We start from the raw sequence: 8,790 nt of genomic DNA on the forward strand, positions 1-8,790 counted from the left end.
ATTCATCTTGTTTAATAAGTTGTTGTAGGTATGCATCACCTTGATTCCTCGTAATATTTTTCATTCCCTTAAATTTTTAATTGATACACCCCTTACACTCAAAACTACAAGTAATATGTTTCTCTAATCAGTAAATGGTTGTTTACAATATATGTTTGATGTTTGGACAAAAAATTTAATCAACCCTCGAAACTACTATTCTAACTCATTGTTACAACAATAAGTTAGAAAATGAACATATTATTTCAATTGTTACAACAACGAAAAATTTAAAGAATATCCTTGAAAATTTTGAAGATAATACTTTTCTTCATCCTTGATCTTGCAAGATGGGATCCTTCCCGAGTGGAAGATTTGACCCCACTGTAATATTTTTGACCCAAAACTTAATGAATGATTGAAAACTATAATAACTGGACCGACGAATTTTGGCGTTACGAAAAGACCTTTGAATTTTAGGGTTAGGTTTAGGGTTTAGGGTTCTGATACAGCTCCTTTTAGGGTTTCATGAAAGATTTACTCGTGATAAATAAGCCATTCTAAGAAATTTTGGGTTCATTGTGAGAGATGGAGGGCAGAGGAAATCCGTGATTTTGTGAATTGCCCTACGCATAACTTCACTGAATATATTTAGTAGTTTTAATGTCATCTGTATAAATGTCCGTAAGCCCTGTTACATTGTTGGGAGTAAGAGATTACGGTTAAGTTCATTCTGATAATGGCAGAAGAACGAAAATTGACTCTGCTCCCAACGGTAAACAATAAAGGAGCGTTTAAGCCTGTTGCTGTAAATCTATGACATCAGGGTTTCGCGTACCTTAATAACAGTTTTTTCCTATGTTGTTAGTAAGCTCTAATCTTTAATTTTAATAAATGGTTTAAAGAACTAGTTTTTGGTTTAGTTTTGAAGGAGCGATGATTAGAAAGAAATTCCTCGTTCTGAATGCTAAGGCATGATAGACCACGAATCACCCATAGAATATGAGCTCCAACCTTGCTGATTTGTCCTATTTTGGCATATTTCATCTCTTTTTTGTTTGTCTGAGTATATGCATTTACAGGTCAAAGTTTTGAAACTTAACAAAATGCATTTCAACCTTGTCAAATTTTGCTTCTTGGGGTTGAGCCTCGAAATTGTAAGTATTTTTTCTCTTACTAATTTTAAAGCTTGAAGGTTAATTCCTTGGTAATACAATTGTCAGTGAGATTTGACGATCGATGCAGTCTGTCAAGTTTCTCTGATAGTTATTCACTTAAAAAATGCATTTTATTTTGTCCATTTTTGTCATCATATTAGTTTTGAAAAAACGAAATTAGCTGTAATCCACTCAGAGAAACGAAGGCTATGGAGACAGTGTGTCGAGTTTGACTCGGTTGGAAGGGAAGAGAGTGAATCGTTTTGCGTGGTTTCAGACTAATGGGTTTGCCAGGTACAACAAGATATTCTCAGACGCTTTGATATTTTGAGAGTAGCATATGAGATCAGTTGTAACCAATGAATTTGAATTAGTTTTAACTTGTTAGAGATCATTTAGCATGTAATGGCGCCTTTTCAGCTATTATTATTCTAATTCTTTTGAATCAGTGAGGGTTTCATTATGACCACCTCTTATGCAATATGGCAACAGTACTTTTAGTCGAATACAATTTCCAACTGCGAGCTTTTTGACATATATTCACCTTGTTAAAGCATACGAGATAATTTCATCATTCAGGCAACATTGAAGTATAATATAGCTCAAGTCAGAACTTCAAAATCTTTTTGTTCTTGCAAGGTCACTAAATTTTATGCTGGTCCTATCAAGTGAGTGCAAGATTACAAGGCACACTGTATTGTTTGAGCTAGAGAAGATAATGTTTTATTTGCGAAAATAGAGTTGGGGTTTGGGAGAACAAAGACGAAAGTCACAAGAAATCTTTCAAAGAACACTTAACCTTGATGCTTGGCTAGCCGATGATTGTCAATACAGTAGCAGTCAGCGGCAGAATGACCCCAATCAAATCATCTGACAGATCATCTTCTTGTAATGTAAAGAGAGACCCTCAAAGCCTGAGAGCTGTTTCCAAGAACGGCCTTTCACTTATAGCTTACATAATAGTTTTGTTGGGAGATATTCTAAAATATCTAATTGATACTAAACGTGTGAAAGCGTTGTAAGTGAGAAAGTATAGGTTTCTGTATCGATGCCGATATGATTCTTCAGGAAGTTTTCAATTGTTGCAAAGGAAGGACAGATCCTAAGCTAAAGATGGATGTTGGAATGAATAAAAGTTATTAATAATGTTTTGGGACCGTGAAAGTGCGAAGTACCACTCTACTGGGCAGAATGCTATGAGTCTTAAAGAAGCTGTAACCTTTTACTTGAATCTTCATCCCAACGGTAGATTTTGATCTTGCAATATTTTCTAACTGTTATTCTTCAGGTATGTAGGTTAAGCTGCCTCCCTCTACGGTATTCACATAACCAGACTTGACTAGATCAGATTTGATTTTTTTTTGACTGGCATTTTAGCTTTTGAGTATGTAGCCTAAGGTGCCCTAAAATATCCATATAACTCGATTTGATTGTCATTGTAAGCTGGACATTACGTTGAAAAGTACACTTAGTCTCATTATTGTGATTCTCATCTTCCCCCTCATGAAGAGTCCTTGGTTCCCCCTGAGTCCCAACATTGGCCATGAAGAATAAGTTCTCCATCCTTGGTCAATCCAAATGCCACAATGTGACTTGTAGTGGGCTTTCCATGTGAGCATCCATGAAATGCCAGGCCGTTAGTGGTTGATTGACATAAAATCATTGTTCGAAGAGGCTGGGTTTCAGGATCCATATAGCAGGAGCAGGGCTCCCATGTAAACAACTGCACAGGGCTTTCACGTAAAGAAAGCCGTGTGAAGCAATTAAATCATATGTTTCAGAAATAGTAACAATCTCTTTTACAAAATAATAGTTACAAATAATAGTTTATTACTTATTATATATTCATTCATTCCACTAGACCAAGTATGCAAAATAATAAAACTAATGATACAAACTATAGATTTATAATCATAAACTATAGATTTATAATCATAATCCTTTTGTTCACTGAGTTTTCTACTAAAAATAATTTGAAAAACTCAACAAGATCTACTAAAATACTTTAGTAAGCTCCTCTTTATGAAATACTACCTTGGAGCACCATTTTAAATGGTTTCCTCGCAATGTGTGGCACACAAGGTCTGATACACAGAGGAAGGTAAAATACATAAGATGGCTTTGGAGCATTTCAGAGGTTTTATAGGTCCGTGGTCTTATCGTTCAAGCCCAACTGCATCCTCAAGAGTATAGTGGCTACTTCTGTGTTAGGAGCTGTTGTAAAGGGTATAACAGTTTTGGGTTCGGGGCAATGAGGTTAGGGAATTTGGAAAATATACTGCTGTCATTTTTTTTATGTTATCTTATGTTTTCATGTGGTTGCTTATATTTTGTGCTTAAATTCAAAATTCAAGTTTCCTGCTAAAAATTAAGCAGCCACTCCTAGCGAAAATAAGCTAAGTACTGCTGACATGGGAACATTCTCTTATAGTCTAGTTCAACCAGTACTCAAATTTTGATCTTGCCACTACCTTATGTGGGTGTCTTACATGTGAAACCTAATTCCATCTTTATTTTGATCTGTGTAGTGTAAAGTCACCAATATAGTTCTTTTGCTATACTTATGGTATTTTCTCATTTAAAGTCTAGATGAGCCATGAGCATAGTAACTACAGTGGATCTGCAAAGGGGAGAAAAAGAGGAAGTAAGGTTGTTTTGATTGGGAATTTAGGATAATATGTGCTTCATCATTCTGTTGTTGTAATAGCTTCTCTTGATTAGATCTTGACCTAACTATATTTGAATGTGCCTTAACCAATCTAACTTGTCTTAGGTAAGGGGACGATTCATGGGAGGGGGCTTGGGCTCTATTTTTGTGGAGTGGATATCTCCATGGTAATTTTTTGGAGGGGACTGAAGGTTTAATTGGAATCTCCTTCTACAAAATAGAAATATTAGAAATATTTTGTTTTAGGAATATTAAAAGGGAAGCGGTCCAATGGATTTGTATTGTGAAACTGTTTAAAAAAATTAGCTCCTAAATTTAAGAAAGCTTGTGGTCTAGTAGCTCCTGAATATTTAAAATTATATTTCTTCATAAACATGTTTAGTAGGATTATTTGATTTTGGTGGAAAAGAGAGTTGATTGTTCACAAATGCATGATTCTCCCCTAAGCTGGTAGCTCCACCCTGTTTTCACCTCTTAAAATTTAAATATGATAATAATGAAATAAAGATATTATACATTTAAAAAATAATATTGATGAGATCATTAGCTAGTTGCAATTTTACATAAATTAAAGAAATTTGTGATATTAAAAACTTTCAATAGTTGGGGTGATTTGAATGAAATTCCTCGTCCTCGTTCATAATGCAAGGCATGACTTACTCATATAATATGAACTCTATCAAAACTTGTTATTTCTGTAGATAATGTCAAGATTTAAATACTCTCTTTATCACTGGTCGGTCATTCATCTTTTCAAGGTGAACAAATCATTAGCCTACGATGGCTATATATATTTTGGAGCTTGCGGAACTATCTTTAGATTAGGGGGACTTTAGATCTTCATAATATAGATGGTCCAGATAAAATGAGTTCTAGGAATGACGGAAGTTCTTAAGGCACCACTAACTCTTGAAGCGAAGAGTGACAACTAGTTGGTCCTGCTAAAATTGAGCGAATTACATGAATCCAGAAATCTGCTGACAATTTTTTAAATTTGCTTTTCTGCATATAAATTTTCAAATTAACATTAGACTTCTAGCAGTCTAATTTGATTGGCATGGCTTTTCAAAGTTTCCTGCATGTATGAATTGGACTGAAGAGCCACCTACAGAGATGATTAGATTTTTGTATTTTTCACCAATGGTAAGTTGAAATTGTATGTTTTGTGTTGGCTTTTAATTAGTAATGTGTTTACTTGTCCAAAGCCGAAGATCTGATATATTTTCCCTATTCTTTACTGAGTTGTATGGTTAGTATATATAATCTGAATGATAAATGGGAGGAACATTATGGATATTGATTCACCCTCTTCATTCGGGATGAGTTGTAAATGTACTCCCAACAGTAAAGAGGTGAGACATGAGCTTGATGCATACCTTTCGCAAGTAGCATTGGGTTACGAAGTGCCTCGATATGCAACCATTGAGTGAAATATATCATGTGTTTTTTTCAGTGTCAGCAGATTTTTCAGTGCAAAATCTGAAAAACCTTCACAATTGGTATAGTGTTAAATTTTAAAGAAATCTTAAATTTGTCACCCGACTGTTTTAGCAATGGCAACTATTGGTATTTGGTTACCATAAGAGAGATGTGCTACAAGCATCAACCAGATTTCTGTCTGAAGATGGCTAGGCTGTGGAGATTTGCTATATGCTAATTAGTATGTTGTATAAAATATTAGAATATCTTGACAGGGCATGCAAGAATGCTAAATACACTTCGGTATGCTGTTGAAATTTGAATGCGTCTTGATTTGAGAAGAGTCAGGTCATATATATTTTTAAATTAGAGTAGGGATGACAAAGGGAGTTTATTGTAGAAATGTTTTGAATCTGAACTTCGATTCACAAGAGAGGTTCCCCTGTTTATTTGTTTTTCCATTTAATGTCATTTCAATTTTGAGGTAGTTGAATCTGTCTTTGTGTGCTTGATCTTTTCAAATGAAGGAGGGGTGAAAATTTATTTAAGCTGAAAGAGAAACAAGAACAAACAGAGAAAGGACATCAAACAGCCCTGTCATGATCAACCAAGTGATCAAGTTGATGGAACAAGCCCATCGGAAGTTGTCTTATGAACAATGTTCCAAGTACACATGGTCAGAATCCCACTTAGCCAAACAATCAACAACACTATTCCATTCTTTGGGAATATGAGTGAAAGTAATCGACTCCAAAGAAGTACACAAATTATGAATCCGGTTCGCAATCAAAGCTAACTTCCAACTAACAACTTTAGAATGTTGTTGATTCAATAGACGTATCACCACTTGTGAGTCAGATTCATAGAGAAGCCTTCTCCAACCAAGGTCACAAGCATTCTTCACAATAGACAAAATAGTTATGGCCTCCATCATGTTGTTAGTGTGATGACCTTTATAAATAGAAAACACAAACTAAACATCTTCCTTACTATCTTTACCAACACCACCAATGCCAGCAAGGCTTGGATTTCCCTTGGAAGATCCATTTGTGTTGATTTTAAGAATGCTTTGCGAAGGGGCACTCCATTTCCCCACATTATTTGTCTTTCGCAAGGGATGTCTACACATCTTTCTTAGCAATTTTTCATGTGAGAGGGGAATGTTCAGACGATTATTGAAAATATCCTCCCTTAGTTCCATGGCCTTAGAGGTGTCACATTTTGCAGAAACAATTTCTCCCAAAGAATGGAGAATTTTCCACCAGAAGTGGGGAACTTCTGAAAACTCATCCTTAAAGATACGATAGTTCCTTTCCAACCAGAGATGCCAAATAATAAAGGAGGGTCCAAGAGTCTAGGCAACTTGAAGAAATGAAGTTTTGACAAGAGCCTTACTTTAGTGAGCAAAAAATTTTGATAGTGAGGAAACATGCCAACAAGATTGGTTCCACACATTCCACCAAGAGTGCCAAATATGTCTAGTGAAGGAGCATTGGAAAAAGAGATGAGAGGTTTTTTTTTCACTAGTTTGGCATAAAACACACATGGAGGGTCCTTGGAAGCCACGCTTGCATAAATTATCCCACATAAGACATTGGCTATGGACCACCAACCACATAAAAAAAAACATTTGGGCCAAGAAATTTTGTACCAAATTTGCTTCCACCAAGGCATCTAAATGTCCCCCAACCTTTGTCGAAGAAGCTCAACATATCTTGTAGACATTGAAAATTTTTCAGAGAAATCTTCGTTGTCCCAAGCAAGAACACCATTACCAACCAAAGTAAGACTTGCTTCCACCAAGGCATCTAAATGTCCCCCAACCTTTGTCGAAGAAGCTCAACATATCTTGTAGACATTGAAAATTTTTCAGAGAAATCTTCGTTGTCCCAAGCAAGAACACCATTACCAACCAAAGTAGTACGCTCATGAGATTGCAAAATTTGAAACAACTCCAACCTGTCATCCTCAAATCCTCTTGGAGGCCATTCAAAAGGGTGTTTCCAACAAAAGGAAGGAGCCAAACCTCTAACACACCTTGTTTTATAAAAATCAATTATGTCCCAACCAATAGCAATAAAAGTTTGATAGAGGGCATGTAACTGAGGATGAGTGGTAAGAATAGGAGGGTGCCCATCCCAAGAGTCGAGCCAAAATAAAACTTGTGATTTCGAATGACAAATCCAAAACAAACCATCTTTAACCAACTGAGCTCCAAATTTTAGTGTATTCCAAATCATGGATCCTCTCCCTTCTAGAGGAAAGCGGTGAACTTCACCCACATCAATATTTGGAAAATACTTATGGGTGAGAATACGAGCTCAAAGTTGATGTTGGTTAGTACATCGATGCCAATAATATTTTGTAGTGAGAACTTGTCCATTTAAAATAGGTAATCGTAAGCCAAGGCCACCCTCTTTTTGAGGTTTACACATTGTTTCCTATTTAATTAGACTCCATTTAGAAGTTGAAAGGTTCCCATTCCAAAGGGATTGACAGTATAGAGCATCAAATTCTTGAAGAAAACACATAGGAGCAGCTTAAATATAACACATGTAAATAGGAAGGGCTTGAATAACTGATTTTAATAGAGTTAGGTGAGCAACAGTTGATAGCCATCAATGAGTCCAATGATTAACCTTTTGTCGTAGTTTATCAAGCAAAACTTGTTAGGAAGATCTAGGATGTCTACCAACAGTAAGAGGAATACGCAAATAAACAAAGGGAAGGGACCCAATTTGAAACCTCAAAATAGTAGTAATATGCCTTTGAATAGCTTGGGGAGAATTGAAGAAAAAAATGAAGGATTTTGTTTTCATTAACTTTCTGTCTTGAAGCTGCAAGATGCACATCCAAAGCATGCCTAAAAGAATTAGCTTCTTGAAGACAGGTTTGTCCCATAAATGAAGTATTGTCCACAAATTGAAGATGTGAAAGAGGCAAGCTAGCACCCCATTTCCATCCATGAATCAAACCCTGATGAGCATGAAGCTTAAGAAAGTGGCCCAAACCCTCAACTAGAATGATAAAGAGGTGAGGTGAAATAGGATCCCCTTAGCGAAGTCCTCTAGAGGTCCCAAAGGGCTTTGAAGGAACACCATTCACCAGAATAGAAAAAGAAGCTGAAGTAACACAACTCATAATCCAGTTCACCCACTATTGGCAAAAACCAAAGCCTAAGAGGATCTTTTGGAGAAAACTCTATTTGACTCTGTCATAAGCCTTAGCCATATCCAACTTAATAAACATAGCACATTGTTTTGATGTATGCATAGAATGAATAACTTTAGAAGCAATAACAATTCCATCAAGAATTTGTTTACCAGCCACAAAACTACGTTGTTCCTCTAAAATCACAACTGGAAGGCATATCTTGAGTTTGTTAGCAATCAATTTGGTGATAATTTTGTACACAATATTACAAAGAGTAATGGGACAAAAGGAATCAAGATTGTTAGCACCACCTTTCTTAGGGATAAGAGTCAGTAAAGTATAGTTCAATGCACGAAGCATTTGCTTAGTATGAAGGGATTCCTTAACCACCTCTAAGAGATCCATATTAATAAT

The 8,790-nt window shown here is 35.8% G+C and overlaps 1 long non-coding RNA gene and 1 other non-coding gene across 3 annotated transcripts; both read left to right on the forward strand.

Moving 5' to 3' along the window:
- Window positions 1–295: 295 nt before the first annotated feature.
- On the forward strand, window positions 296–5,710 carry LOC149537910 (uncharacterized). 2 transcript variants are annotated; one of them, XR_016355934.1, is made up of 3 exons: window positions 296–1,136; window positions 1,333–1,430; window positions 3,219–5,710. It is a non-coding gene; the product is annotated as an uncharacterized LOC149537910 (long non-coding RNA). The 2 variants fall into 2 exon arrangements; XR_016355933.1 differs by lacking the exon at window positions 3,219–5,710 and adding an exon at window positions 1,776–2,920 and having other exon boundaries at window positions 297–1,136.
- LOC149537911 (small nucleolar RNA snoR8a) lies at window positions 907–990 on the forward strand. The gene has a single exon (XR_016356600.1). It is a non-coding gene; the product is annotated as a small nucleolar RNA snoR8a (small nucleolar RNA).
- Window positions 5,711–8,790: the final 3,080 nt, after the last annotated feature.

Source organism: Cupressus sempervirens, chromosome 9 (genome assembly GCF_028749045.1).
Source record: "Cupressus sempervirens isolate cs-2001-9-10 chromosome 9, ASM2874904v1, whole genome shotgun sequence".
NCBI lineage: Eukaryota > Viridiplantae > Streptophyta > Pinopsida > Cupressales > Cupressaceae > Cupressus > Cupressus sempervirens.